Here is a 16,228-nt window from a genome sequence, read left to right on the forward strand (position 1 = left end):
GATGAAAATAAAAGGAAAAATAAATTACGGTCAATCCGAGTTCGGGAAGTGGGAGGGGGGAGCTTTTAAGAGAAAAAAATGGTTTCTCCTGATTTCCAACAAAACTACAAGTCCTATAGAAAAAAGTTCAATGGCAAAGTTGTAGGTAATTAAAAGTTCTACAACTTTTGTATTCACAATTTTTTCACATAACCTAAAAATTTAGGTGAAAAATCCAAAAAACCAAGTTTTTGGTCTTTTATTTTTATCTACTTCAAAATTTATTGTTTTTCTACGAAATTTGGTGGAAACTTACTTCATTATGTCCCAAATACACTGTAATTTATTTGATTGAAAATATTTATTTTTTCGCCTTATTTTGAATTAATACCAAAAAAACAACCTAATTTTCAATCGAAAATTCACCCGTCAAAATATCAGCTTTTTTCAAAAACTTGGGGTGCCTTTTATTCATTAGAATCTCTACTTTCATATGGTGTAAAAAAAAATAAACACCACCATAGTAAATGTTCTCAGGAAATGCATACAAACAGTGTAATAATGAGCTTTTACTAAATCAGGCACACTTCTTGAACTCTATATCTTCTCTTGTATCGGCTTTTCGGTAATATTTCAAAAGAAAAATAATTATCTGTTCTAAGTTTAATATTTTACAGCATATTCAAAAGCAAAATGATGTCGATAAAAACATTTCAGGTAGTTCGAGAAGTGTGCCTGATTTAGTAAAAGCTAATTTTCACACTGTTTGTATGGATTTCCTGAGAACATTTACTATGGTGGTGTTTATTTTTTTTACACCATATGAAAGTAGAGATTTCAATGAATAAAAGGCACCCCAAGTTTTTGAAAAAAGCTGATATTTTGACGGGTGACTTTTCGATTGAAAATTAGGTTGTATTTTTGGTATTAATTCAAAATAAGGCGAAAAAATAAATATTTTCAATCAAATAAATTACAGTGTATTTGGGACATAATAAAGTAAGTTTCCACAAAATTTCGTAGAAAAAAAATAAATTTTGAAGTAGATAAAAATAAAAGACCAAAAACTTGGTTTTTTTGAATTTTTCACCTAAATTTTGAGGTTATGTGAAAAAATTGTGAATACAAAAGTTGTAGAACTTTTAATTAGCTACAACTTTGCCATTGAACTTTTTTCTATAGGACTTGTAGTTTTGTCGGAAATCGAGAGAAACCATTTTTTTCTCTTAAAAGCTCCCCCTCCCGATTCCCGAACTCGGATTGACCGTAATTTATTTTTCCTTACATTTTTATCATATTCCCCTCCTTTTCTAATGGGTTTCATCCGACTGCGATTTTTTTTTGTTTCAAAACTTATCTACTCTAGTCTAATTATTCTAGGCTCTGTTATACATCAAGTTACATTCCAAGCCATTATTGAAGTATATTTGTGAAAGACAACCCTTTTTTATAATGGAATCTCCTTCTATTCATATAAAATATTAAATACAATTTACTTACATACATTTAAAGATAAATAGCGGATTCATCTTGTTTTAAAATCGATCTCAATATAATACCTACAGTTTACCTATTTAATTGAAACTCTGTAAGTTAAAGTCTATTAAAAAAGTAAAAAGATAACGGATTAAAAGTTTAGTGGTCAGTAATTAGTTGCCATAGCAACGCTCCCTCCGAAGGGTTCGTACCGGAAATAAGCCCTATCCCCTGCGGAAGTCACCGGCCATCTTATAATGTACTTGTAAGGGTGTGGGAATCAATATTTTGTTAACTTAAAATGGTTAAATGTAAAACCACTTGGTAATGAGATATTCACTCTTATACGTTACTAGCTTACCCTCCGCGGCTTCGCCCGCTTTGTTTAAAACGTAATAAATTATATACAAACCTTCCTCTTGAATCACTCTATCTATTATAAAAAAACCGCATCAAAATTCGTTGCGTAGTTTTAAATATTTAAGCATACAAAGGGACATAGGGACAGAGAAAGCGAGCTTTGTTTTATACGATGTAGTGACTACTGTAAAATTACTAGAAGTATATTATTATGAAAAGAAATTATTAATAAATAAAAGACTTTTATGCTGTTTTATCAATAATTATATTTTATACGAATACTAGAGAGCATTATATTCTTATCGTCTGGTTTTCTTTTGTTAATTATACAGGGTGTCCCAAAAAGTAGTGATGAACGAAAGCTGGGAGGTAGAGGACCAAGAGGGCTATCCGAATCACCCCCATGTGTGTTATGCGATTTTTCGTATTTTCGGAGTTATTACATTTTTTTCAATTTTTCATCTATCGCTGAGTACGATGAGATTTTTATTTATTGTGACGTGAATTATTGCGCTAGATGCTTGATTTTTTTTGTGTGCTAAGCTGAAAGATAGGCCAATTCAGTATGGTAACATTTACTATCGTTAGATCTTCGAATGGAATAAAAAAAAGAATTAAATGCCAAGAAAGATAAAATTACCCAGTATGTTCATAACTTCAAGGGCCCATAAAAAAATGAAATCACATGAAAAAGGTTTTCCATTTGGCTTTTAAAAACTTGCTCTATCGATCAGGTAGCTACCCTAAAAATTTCATTTTATTATTCTGAAGGCTTCAATCGAAAAATTGAAATCTAAATGTGGTAAGTGCAAAATTTTTATTAACATGATGATCATTAAAACCAATAAATAGGTGTTTAATACCAGAATTTTTTTTAAATAGCCCCGCTGTTGCTCAATGCAAGTGCGACATCACCGTAAAAAGTTGTCTTTTAAATGTCTGAATGCTTTTTTATCATTTTTAATGGTTTCTTCTGCTACTATGAATTTCCGGGTTATTTCGTCCAAATTGTGGCATTCTCTCAAGAAGCCGAGGTCTTTTTAGTATCCCCATTAAAACAAATCAATGGGGTTTAGGTCGATGGACCGTGGAGGCCAGGCTTTAAAGCAGGCATCACCGGCGCATGCGCAGGCTGCAACGACCAATCCATCTTTCAGGGTATTTTTGCCCTTTAGCCTGGCCTCCATGGTCTTCGGACATAAACCCTATTGAATTTTTTCCGTGGGGATACTACAAAGACGAGAGACTGCCACAATTTGGACGAAATAACCCGGAAATTCATAGTAGCAGAAGAAACCATTAAAAATGATAAAAGAGCATTCAGACATTAAAAAGACAACTTTTTACTGTGATGTCGCACTTGCATTGAGCAACAGCGGGGCTATTTTAGAAAAATTCTGGTAATTTAACACCTATTTATTGGTTTTAATGATCATCATGTTAATAAAAATTTTCCACTTACCACATTTAGATTTCAATTTTTCGATTGAAGCCTTCAGAATAATAAAATGAAATTTTTAGGGTAGCTACCTGATTGATAGAGCAAGTTTTTAAAAGCCAAATGGAAAACCTTTTTTATGTGATTTCATTTTTTTATGGGCCTTTGAAGTTATGAACATACTGAATAATTTTTTCTTTCTTGGCATTTAATTCTTTTTTTTATTCCATTCGAAGATCTAACGATAGTAAATGTTACCATACTGAATTGGCCTATCTTTCAGCTTAGCACACAAAAAAAAACAAGCATCTAGCGCAATAATTCACGTCACCATAAATAAAAATCTCATCGTACTCAGCGATAGATGAAAAATTGAAAAAAATGTAATAACTCCGAAAATACGAAAAATCGCATAACACACATGGGGGTAATTCGGATAGCCCTCTAAGTCCTCTACCTCCCAGCTTCAGTATATCACTACTTTTTGGGACACCCTGTATACTGACAATACCGAAAAGTACAAGAAACTAAATTCTACAAGTTCTTTAATTTTAGTACCTATCACTGAGATTCAAAACGACAAGACTGCAATTTATTAGATTTAAGTCTTGGAATAACAAAGCTAAAACCTATGAAGACACAAAATAATGCCATCGACACTATAATAAATGTAATTGTATTTATAGCAGAGATAGGCTACAGCCAAAAATTGTCAAGTATAATTTATTTATGTTTCATAAATCATAGCTAGAATGTACCTTCACAACAATCAAAAGCTGTTCATTTAAATATCAACCGTATATGAAAACGCGTCGTAATTATGATAATATTATGTATAATTCTATATGTTTTGACTACGGCTCGTGCTGCACATTATACAAGCACGCTCAAAGAATAATATGTTCGCATTACAATACCATGGACATTTTCATACAATTGGTGTTTAGTTTATACACTTATAAGTCTGTTTTGTTTGATGCAATGCCTTTTAATAGATTGTGCTTTGGAGCTTCGTGAAAGCATTCAGTTATATATTCAGTTATATATTCAGCTATCCTACTAAAATTATAAATGCGAAAGTTTGTGAGGATGTGTGTGTGTGTGTTTGTTACTCTTTCACGCAAATAAGAGATAAAAGTAGGCAGAACAACGTTTGTCGGGATCTATAAATCGCAATTATGTGCCTGACATAAGTATTTATGTAATTTGTTATTTTCTACCTTAAAGCTAAAAAAATACGTAAACATAAACAATTCTTTAATTAATAATAGCCATCTGGCTTCAATAAGATGTCAGTTACAATATAAAGGTAAGGAATAAGTGGTTTTCACGAGAGGGTCAATTCAAAGGTGACGCCTGCGCACCTGCCCTACAATGTAGCTTATAGAAATAATAGACCTGCAATAGGGATAATAAATAAAAATTAAAAGGTCTGTTACGGACTTTCTTCTCTGTGTATCACAGAAGTTTGGTTTGAAGGTGACTGATATGTTTAGTAGATTATGTAGTCGTTTATGTATCTTGATATTTATGTAGTATGTACCTACATATGTAAAAAAAGTAAAAAACAAAGGTCTATAAATAAAGTACCTTTCATTTTCTATCAATAAATAGATGTGTATTTTATTTTATTGTATATCAATCCATTTCAGGAAATAAAAAAAAATTGTTTCGTGAAAATTTCCTTAGTATCCAACATTAACACTTCAGCCATATAAATATGGTAGGAATCCCAGGTTTTATGCCTGTTTAATACTGAAATTAAATATAAAATAAAAATTATAACCGCTGTCTAAACATTATTAACTCTATGCTGCGCACGCGCTTTCTTCAAGACAGTTGGACACTCCGTTACGTTGCCCCACGACATGTGTCAACGGCCGATCGAACTAGGAAATAAGGATATAAATAAATATATAACTAGCTTTTAAGATTATTTTTAGATACGTACGATTACTTTTTTGCAAGGGTAAATAAAATCGAAAAGTGTGAACATTTTTAGATCCTCCTGTTCTCCTATAGCCTCCTGGTACCTAAAAATTCCTAGAATAACTATAAAGTTATAGACAAAATGTAATATAGAACAAATGAAAAAGCACTTTTGATAAATAAATAAAATTAGTAAGACAATGATCATGAATTGTCTAAAGTTGTGTTAAATTTCACCTTGAAAATCGTAGTTTGTACTTTCATCTGTAATTTCATCGTTTATAACTTTGTATCCATCGCTTTGTATACTTTGTAATTATGTAGTTGCAATATATAAAATACTAGATTTTCGCCCGCGGCTTCTTCCCGTTCCCGTAGGATTTTCGGGATAAAACCTATCCTATGTGTTAATTCAAGTTACCCTCTATATGTGTGCTAAATTCAAGTGTTTCATTGTAATCGGTTCAGTAGTATTTGCGTGAAACAGTAACAAACACACACACACATCCTCACAAACTTTCGCATTTATAATATTAGTAGGAAACAGTATGATCAATGATCTATACATATAATAAAATCGTAGGAAAGTCAAAACTGTACATTGAATATTTTTTTAAAAGAATACTTGATCCATGATCTATAATCGATATAGAAGCCAAAAATATAGTTTTTAGAATTTTTGTCTGTTTGTCGGTTTGTCTGTTTGTCTGTTTGTCTGTATGTATTTCCGGGCTAATCTCAGAAAGTACTGCATAGATTTACTTCAAATTTTGCATGAATATTCCTAAGAGGTCGGGTGAGGATAGTTTAAACATATTATCATGATATCACCTTCGCGGGAGGAGCTGTGAACCTTTATTTTTCTTACATATTCCGTGTACTACGACAGCGTACAATCTAAAGACTCATGTTTAAATGTTGGTTTCGAGTAAGCCATGCTATTATCTAGCTTTACAAAATAAAAACTATGTCATTTACGTAATTTGGGCAGAGAAACAGTTTAATGAATTTAGTAGTATAAAGACAAATTTGAAACAGCGCCATCTATGAGATTTCGTAAAAATCAAATCAATTTACATGTTATCACTACTGAACAACTGTTGAAAATTAATAATTTAAATATAATCATGTTATTTATTTAACTCTTTAACCCATATCTTCCCTTCCCTATAAGGTGCGCTTATATTTCGTGTGAATATACTACATTTTTAAAAGTGAGGGTAGATGTTTATTATTTTAAGTCAAACTAGACACCATTACAATTAATCTAATATTGATTGTGTTCATTGGTTACATTTTTAATCTTCGTGTTTTATAAATTTATAAAGAATAGAAAAAATTCGATCACGAGGCGGGACTCGAACCCACATAATTTCGTGATCGAATGTTTCTATTCTTTATAAATTTATTATTTATAAATTTATATTTATAAAGCATTTGAATAAATAAATAAATAAATAAATAAAATTAAAATAAATGTCATAAAACCAAAAATATCAAATTCAATCTTCGTGTTTTGTGAATTTTCACCATGCGTTCCCACAAAAGGTAAGTTGTTACTTTTATAGGTATTTATTTTTATAATGATAGCAATTCATGTTTTTTGTTGGTTTTATAATGGTTTTATATTACACTTTTAGAATGAAATAATAAAATGATGAATTCTTTTTGACTTTTACAAGATTTTGAGGTGCGTTGGGAACAGTAGTTTGTTGATAAAATTTTATTTGTAAGTAGCTTTTTTTATTGATTTACAATTATTAACGTTTGATTTTTTATTTACAGATTCAATGTTCATAAAATTATATCGCCTTTGGAAGACTATTTCTGCTGACAATTTTACAACACCACTTGAAAATTGATGATTTGATGATGAAGATAGTGGCAGCAAGGATTAAGTGGAAATTAGTAATCATCCGCTTCGTCAATTTTTGACTGAAGTTAATGTCCAACGTATGGTTCAATCATTGGAAGTATCTCGGGTAATTTTGGAGGATATTTTTCAGGAAGGAGAGGAGGGGCAGCCAACCACATATCCAACTACTACGTTTTAGTACCGAAAAAAATGTTATTGCCAAATGAAACATAAATTTTGCACTCACAACTGTACAAGTTATGATTTTTATTCTGACTTTGCTGTTATCTGATTATAATATTTATCGTTATGGCTATCGAGGTACCGACCGTACTGGGATGAGAGTACATGATATTATACCTACTCATCATCCAGGATTGCTTAGAGCATTTTCACACTGAAAAAGATGTTTTCTTTGAATCGTAGTTGCTTCATTTATTTATTTTTAATCATTTTACATAATATGTTTTATATTTGCCCATTTTCATTATATTTTATAAATAAAATGGAACCAACATAACTTTGTTGTGTAGGTATCATTTCTCTATTAATAATCCGTAGGCATATTTTCCGAGCACCCCATTTAAGGTGCGGTCCTGAAATTATAAAAAGTTAATGTATACTTTTGCCTAATATAAGCTCAAGATCATTTTTAGATAAAAATAACAAAAAGAACTTATTTATTAAAATTTAGTAGATAAAAGAAATTATGTTACGATTTTATAAGAAAACACAGTATATTTATTAGGCGGCGGTGATCTCTTCCAGGCAAAAGATATTCATCAGCTCAATAAAATTGAATAGTTGTTGTTAGTTATTCTTTAAATTCACTGATTGTAATGAGCATTTCCGCACGCAAGTTGTATCGTAGTTTAGATATATCATAGTTTTGACACATTACAGTTCCAACAAAACCCTCAAATTTTTGAGCAGAGTTGAGCAAGATAATTTAAAAAATGTGCTGTGTTAAGTATTATAGAAAAGGTTAGTTCGTTGATAATTATCATTTCTTCATCATTTACATGGGTGTTGTTAAATGTTAGTAAAAATAAACTTTGACTGTTAATACTTTTGTTCAGTATTTACCTGTATGATTATTGCTTGGTAATTAATATGTATATTTTCATGTCGTATAGCTAATTATAAACATAAGTGTGATGTGAAACTAGCTGGATTTATTTTTACACACTCACAGCCATATATTTTATATTAAAATAGTGTAAATCATAATATTTTTTCACAATTAAAAATATTTCCTTTTTTCTGATGGTGTTGGCATCGAATTAAACCGCGCTGTCGTTTCGTTCACTAAAAGTGATGTTATGAGGACCGAATATGTAGCCGCCTCAACTTACGGAAACGAGAGTAACCTGCGTTGTCTGTTAGTTATTGTATAGTCGAATTTAACGTTACATGGAAATTGGAATCTAAATATATTATGTATACTTAGGTATATTAAATCTGTACATGAAATATATTTCCTAAATAACTATCACGGGGTGATTAGGGATCGACACTGATGCCAAAGAAGCAAACAGTAAAATTTTTGTCCGTATAACCGGTATAGAAACAAAAACTACTCGACGGATTTAAACGAAACTTGGTACAATTATTTTTCATATTCCTGAGCAGAGCAGTAACTCCATTTTTAAGCTTTCGTCGCGTGTGCAACCTTAATGGTTAAAGCTACACAGAAATCATGTATGAAAGAAATGTTCTCCTTATTATATAAAAAATATCTCCCGACATCATAAATGTCTATCTTTTATGGTTGACTCACAATAACACGTGTAACTTCCGAAAGCTTAGGAGTTCGAAGCTTTCTGATTATATTTGTCTATAACACTCTCAGTCCGTTTTAACTCTATTTTTATTTTCATGCATCAGTGCCACCTAAAAAATCTTTATCTCGAAATTCGAGCAAAGCTAAGAAAATGAGAAATAAGAGTTCTCAAGAATCGTTAGAGGTATACTCTAGGCCGAAAACAACACGTGTTATGCCGAGAACCTGAAACCGCTTCACAACGAGAATTGCGGCTCACAGCTGACCGTGAGACCGAAACCTTCACTGAGAGGGTATAACGTCTCACAGCTGATCACGGCCGTCACATTTTATCTCGAGAATCTGAAACTTTTACTCAATATGAAGACCGTTTGACAAATGATAGGGTGCACCATAATATTATTCGATCTCTTGAAGATGAACATGAGCATAAGCAATGACTAGAGTAGGGACGCGAATATTACAATTAATTGAGACAAAAACGATTATTAAGTTTGTTTAATGAAAGATTAAGAATTGAAACTATTCGGTCTCTGGAAACGGACGAATAGCGAGAGGCCCCTCTTACTGCAGACAGATTTCGCATAGTCTTAATGACTTAGAGGTAAACATAGAAGATCAATCTACGAATTCGGTGGTGGGGTCCGACAAATATAAAAGTGGGTTTTCTTATAACCTCACAATTGATTACAGATCATCTTCTGTATAGGCGATATTAACGTAGTATGTTATTTTTGTAATGCTTTAAAGTGGAGTAAGGAGTCGGCTTTCGTTTGAAGATACACCGGAACCTTTGAAATCACTACTTTTAGAGGAACATGTAGTAGTAGATAGACGGACGTCTATCGGCACTCAGGAACTCAGGGCGTGTATAACGCCCAGGCCACAGTATTACAATTTTTCCTACAGCAGGGCGACGAATGTATTTTCGCATAGCAAAGGAGGGGAACTCGCGGGGGGTCAAGTGACGCGGGCCACGTACCATTAACATGCTTAGTTTGTGGTACCGAGCGCGAAAGAATGTCATCGTGTTTTTGTTTTGTTACTATGTAAACTAACGTAATTTAATACTTAGGTACATATTCTATAACGGTGCGCTCAAACTGTTAATCTACATTTAATTTAGATTATTATTTGAAATACTAAGTAATGTAGAATTTAAATCACATTCCTTCATGTTTTCCTCAGATTTTCAATTTTCTCCGATTTTAAGATTTTCAGAGTGTTCAATTTTAATGTAGTTAAATTTTATAAGAGACAATTAAGAACATTCAAAAATAAAGTGTCACGTATTTTTTTTAAACGACGAATGACCTAAAACGACGTAATCGCGGACGAAGTCGCGGGCAACAGCTAGTCATATATAAAATAAACAGTATTCTGTATGCCAAGAAAATATATTTCAGAACACCCCTATTACGGAGTTAACAATATTTCCTGAAATCAACATATTACTATGATGGACGAAATTATAATTTAATAATTACATATTCATTAAATGACTTGAAGAAAACAATACATTTGCGATAAAATCTTTAGGAAATGTGTGATACGTTTCGCGTGACTGACTTGTTCGTTTGTTTATTTATGTATACTAGTTTTGCACCTGGTTTCACTCATGTGATTGACATTAGTCTTGCGAATGGATAAATATAATGAAACTTTTACATAATACAATTTCTGTATATTAAAATTTGAAACCGTTGTCCTTCTAAAACTCGAGATCTTGACTGTTTTGGTGGAAATTTCATCTTGAAATGTTTGAAAAAATTATGGGACATCAAAAAGAACAGTAAACAGAAATATTAAGTAACTTTCATATTTTTGGAAATAAAAGATTGTCAATTTGGTTCACACGTACTGGGCACCGTTCAGCTAATCATCAAAATCTCGTGTCACAATGTTTGTCCTCAATGGACTCCCACTTAACCGATTATAATAAAATTCGCACGCCATGTGCAGTTCGATCCAACTTTAGAGATATGATAGGTTTTATCCCGGAAATCCCACGGGGTTTTCTCTGAAAACGCGGGTGAAGCCGCGGGCGGAAAGCTAGTAATAAAAATAAATCCAATCGCAATGACAGTATTATATGAATGAATGAATAATTGTAATGGTAATATTATACTTATTTATAGCACGACACTCATCACTTGATATCATTATTATTCCTATAATTCCTTCAATTTCCACTTATCCTATTTTCAAAACTTTATCACACTTGATATCATGGGCGTAGCCACGGTGGGGCAGGGTGGGGCACTTGCCCCACCCTGGCTCTGATCTGGAAGGTACCTAACCAAATCTAAAAAACGTAATTATCTAGGTACTGACTACAAAACTTAATATCCGTTAAAAAATTCTCACTCGAAAGTTGTCAGTCGACACAAAAAAAAATGCGATCTAAACAAAAAGCTTGCGCTTCTATGTTACATGATTTAAACCACTTTTGGTGCCAGAAAAAGTAGTGTAAGAACTGTTACCCCATTCAAAGCTGTTTTTATTTAGCCAAATTCGCACTAAATTTCCCATCCAATTTCACTTTTGTTTTAGGATAAGTTACTGACCATAAAAGCACAAAATGCTGACAGGTCCAGGTAGCTCCACCTGGACTACCTCGCAATCTTACATAAAAGTTTTTGGCCGATATCTCGGAAACTATCCATTTTAAGGCAAAAAATATTGGGAGTTTTTTTGTAGGTAGTAAAATTTTACACCTTTTATACTTTGTAAACTTTATGTAAAACTTTCTGTTTACGATTTATGGCCTATTTAATGAGCCGGTTAATCATCTTTGGCAAGTAACTCTTTAAATATTGGATTTATCAATGAAATGCAAAGGCATTAATAATATATTATACATATGCATTATCCATTTATTAAGATTACTTTATTTGAAACTTTTTTTTCTAATCCTTTTTGAGTTTTTTAACGTTTGGCGATAAATAGTAAATTTCAAGGTACCTATGTTCCTATGTATGTTTCGTATATATTTCGTACATATGTTTCGTATATATTCTAAATAATATTGAGTAGTTATTTTATATTCGGATGCAAGAATAAAATAAAGGAAAATATTTTAAAAAATGTATTAAAAATTTTCTATAAGTAAAAAAAATCAAAAATCCACTTGCATTGGAAATTTCTTCTTCGTTTTTATTACATCCGTAAAAAAGCTTTTGGCCTGCCACGTCACCCGCCGAGCCTCGGCATTTCTACATTATACGTGGAACAACTCAAAAAATATGGGCACTAGAAAAAAAATTTCAAACAAAACTTGTAGAGAATAAAGTGACCTAAAATCTATGTATGTACATGCATTCATTTTATTCATAAATCCAATATTTTAACGATCAACCGGTTCATCAAATAGGCCATAAACCGTAAATAGTAAGTTTTACAAAAAATTTTACATGGTATAAAATATGCGAAATTTTACTTTCTACAAAAAAGTCTAAGCAACTTTTGCCCTAAAGTTAATAGTTTTCGAGATATCGGTCAAAAACTATAAGATTGCGAGCAAAGCTCCACCTGGATCTGTCTGCATTTTGTGTTTTTATGGTCTATAAGTGACCATTAACCTAAAACAAACATGAAATCGGAAGTGCAAGGTTTTGCTTTATTTACTGAGTTATTTAAAATGGTTCATTTTTCTATTTACATAGACCTATATTTTATGGTGCAACATAAACGGCTGTAGGTATCTTTTGTTTGTTTTGATTTATTCATTATTATTTCAGCTTGATACCGCCACGTGTTCTTGAAAAAAAAAAGGTATTTTTAGACAGACAGACGCACAACAAAGTCTGCCTGTCGGTTTGTCTGTCAACACACTTTTTCTCAGGAACGCGTAGAGTTATCAAACTGAAATATATATATCGAATACTCAAGTCTACGGTCTCTTAAAGCTGTGAAAAATCAAACTTATAAGCCAACGCAATCAAAAGATACAGCCATTTTATGCTGCAAATTATCGCAAATTGTCGCAAATTTCGACATTCGCAAGGGAATCAAAACCTACATTGTACCTACTTCCCGTGAACACAGAGTCTTGAAATTTGGTTAAAAGCAATGTCTTATAGCACAGATAAAGGAAAAATTGCTAAAACATACATTTTAGAGTTACAACATAATAAAAAGTAGGTTTATTCGGAGCCCTCGGTGCGCGACTCCGACTCGCACTTGGCCGGTTTTTTTTTGCCCCACCCTGTGCCCATGGCTAGCTACGCCCATGCTTGATATAGGTTATTACCGATATCGATCTTATTAAATATCATATAATGACAATCCTAAGAAAGATATTTATCATATAATATTAACGAACATAAAATTACTATAAGAATAAAACGAATATTTATGCATAAACCATTTAAAGCTGTTGAGCTTAAAGCTTCCATACTAACAATAGATAGCCTTGACCCCATTGACCTGACGCAACGAACAATCAGATAAAACAATGATCTCATTACAACCTCTTTACATGAAAAACAAACAATGCACAAAAAAATTCAAAGACAATTCAAACTTTCGTTCCATTGGCTCTTCGATTCGATTTAAAAAAAAAGTCACGTACGAAGTCAAAGCTCAGATAAAATTATCTCGGTTGCGTCTTCAAGCGAGACGATCCTGCGGACGTCTGAAGAAAGAGAGGGCTGAGAAAGTGCCAGTGTTAGAGGAGGACGAAAGATGCGCATCTCCGCGGGAAAATTGTGCGGCAACGCCGCGTCCACCAATCGCCGGACGTTCGCTTCTTGTTTTTTTCTTCGATTTTTAATATTAGATTACGTTTGAAAAATGTAGACTGTCTGAATAGAAAATTATTCGTTACCATGGCTATTCATTTGAATAATTAATTAATTTAACAGGCTATGTGGTTATAATATGACGTCTATCTGTAGTACCTAAAAAGCTCAAAATTATATTGTTTTATAGGTCTTACAGAGTACCTATTACGTTAAAAAATCATCTAAATGTGGGTTAACGGCTTATTTGACGTGAAGTTTAAATGGGTATTTTCAGTAAGCACGCCAAACTGACAATGAATAATGCATAACACGTTGTTTTTACCGCTGCCGTGGTAAATTGAAATTTAAGCGCATTATTATAATAGGCTTTTACATGCTCCTGTGCTATGTAATTAAATTTTAAAAACGTCACTCTAAATGTCACTGGAAAGTAAGCCTGAGTTATTTTATATATTTGTTAGCAGCTTATAAATTTAAAAATAAAGTTTTTGAGATATATTTGGTAAAAAAGTACGCAATTACGGTTGACATTTATCAATTTTAACTCACATTCTTACAAAAAAATATTTATTTACGATACTTTAATTAACAATCTATAAAAAAATAAAGAAAGATCGATCACATTAATAATTGTATGATATACTTTTTATATATTTACTTAGAGAAAAAGCTCAAATCTTAAATTCATACTACATTCCACATAGGTATCTACCAGGCTAGCATAACCGTCTAGAACCTACGCTACATTAAAAACATAGTCTCGAGGTAACAAAGACCCTCAGTCCCTCAGCATCAGACCGTGACGTGCACCTTGGACCCTTTGCATCGACCTACAATATTATTCGACTTTGACTTCGCCATTTTTAGTGGGAACTTTTAGGTCGATTTTTAAGGATAAGTATGTGTAATGAAGGGTTTTGAATGTGGGCTGTTTTTTTATGGTTTTTGGTATATATTTAAAGGATATGCAGAAAGCAAATGTTTTTGTAAATAGACTTTGTAATAAAATAGTTGTTTCTGTGAATATGTCAGTTAAACAGTATGCACTAGTGACTAGTACATTATTCTTGTAATAATTAAGGTTTGGGAAGTGATAAAATTAAATACCTAGTTGACGAAGACCCTCCAATTTATCATTAGTATTTTGATTACTTAATATTATAATTGCTTAGTTTCAGCCACATTTAATTGGTTATTGTAATGAATAGTTTATATATTCGATAAATTATCAAGGCAATCACTTATAATGTTAAAGTTTCAATTTTGTTTAAAAATTTTCTTAAAAATTAAAAAAAAAAATTAACGCTTACATGTATCAACTGTATTTTATGTGCAAACGTTCAATTTACAAAAATATCTTTATATTTTTGACGAACTTAAAGTGGCTGAACATTTTGATTTAGAATTATCATATATATATAAAATTCTCGTGTCACAATGTTTAGTCTGCATACTCCTCCGAAACGGGTGGACCGATTCTCATGAAATTTTCTGTGCATATCGGGTAAGTCTGAGAATCGGCCAACATCTATTTTTCATATGTACCACGGGCGAAGCCGGGGCGGACCGCTAGTTTTTAAATATGTTAAATGTAGTAAAGGTTATTTCTATATACTTAAAACCTAAATTTTTAGGCAAAAAATATCTCGAATTTAAACAAAAACATACCAGGCTAGCATAACCATCTGGAATTAAAAAAAAAAACTAGTAAAATACAATTGGATGTAATCTACAGCACAGGTGCTCGTAACTTGTCAACCGTTCTTAATGTATTCTAACGGAAATTGCACAGATAAAATACGTTTTACGTCTATATTATATTCTTGTTCAAGGGTTCTGTATGTACATATATGGGTAATGTTAAGACCAAGTCAAACACCAAGTTCAAAGACAGTATTAAAATTATGATGAAATTCTTTACCTACGCACTACGCTATGGCAAATAGGCGCTATATTGTGAAGTGTGCTTTAAAACACGAAATAATTCAGGTATTTGTTCGTATTCTATATTATTTATTATGGGGTCAGACGTCTATTGATTATTTATTTATTTTATTAAAAACATCTAACCCAAATTGATTGCAAGCTCTATCCGTCAATTTCCTTTTTTGAGTAAAAATAAACTGGAATCTATTATTATCAAAACCTCTTATATCAACTATAATATTAATAGATACTATAGATATAAGTATCCGCTATTACTTCCCCCCATTGGATACATTGTTTTAACTTATAACTTTGTGATTAATTAACATCTCGATAATAGCAAGGAATTCTTCAGAAAAACCACCTAGAAACTCAATATGATCCTTATAAAGCACTTTATAATACAAGATACACTCTTTAAGAATATACGAGACTGCTTCTAACTCTCGTGAATATAAATATAACGTTAAGATGTAAAATTGTTTTTACCTCCAGTCCCGACATGTTCAAACCACTGGCCCGTAAACAAGGGACATATCCTGCCTGCCTCTTAATGAAATAAATTGTCTTTAACACATGTAATAAAGGCCATAAACACCTCTTTTAAATTACAGGAAAACCAACCCAAATTAACTGATATAGAGGTTATATTACTGTGACAGAAATGTTAAAAGATACAGGCTGTTCGTGAGAAATACAGCGTTTTTAGTATGACGTGCTCCAATGCGTTTTCGTTT

Source organism: Colias philodice, chromosome 25, assembly GCF_061535455.1.
Source record: "Colias philodice isolate Cphi_HAF_F1 chromosome 25, ilColPhil1 Martin Lab GWU primary, whole genome shotgun sequence".
In the NCBI taxonomy this organism is placed as follows: Eukaryota; Metazoa; Arthropoda; class Insecta; order Lepidoptera; family Pieridae; genus Colias; species Colias philodice.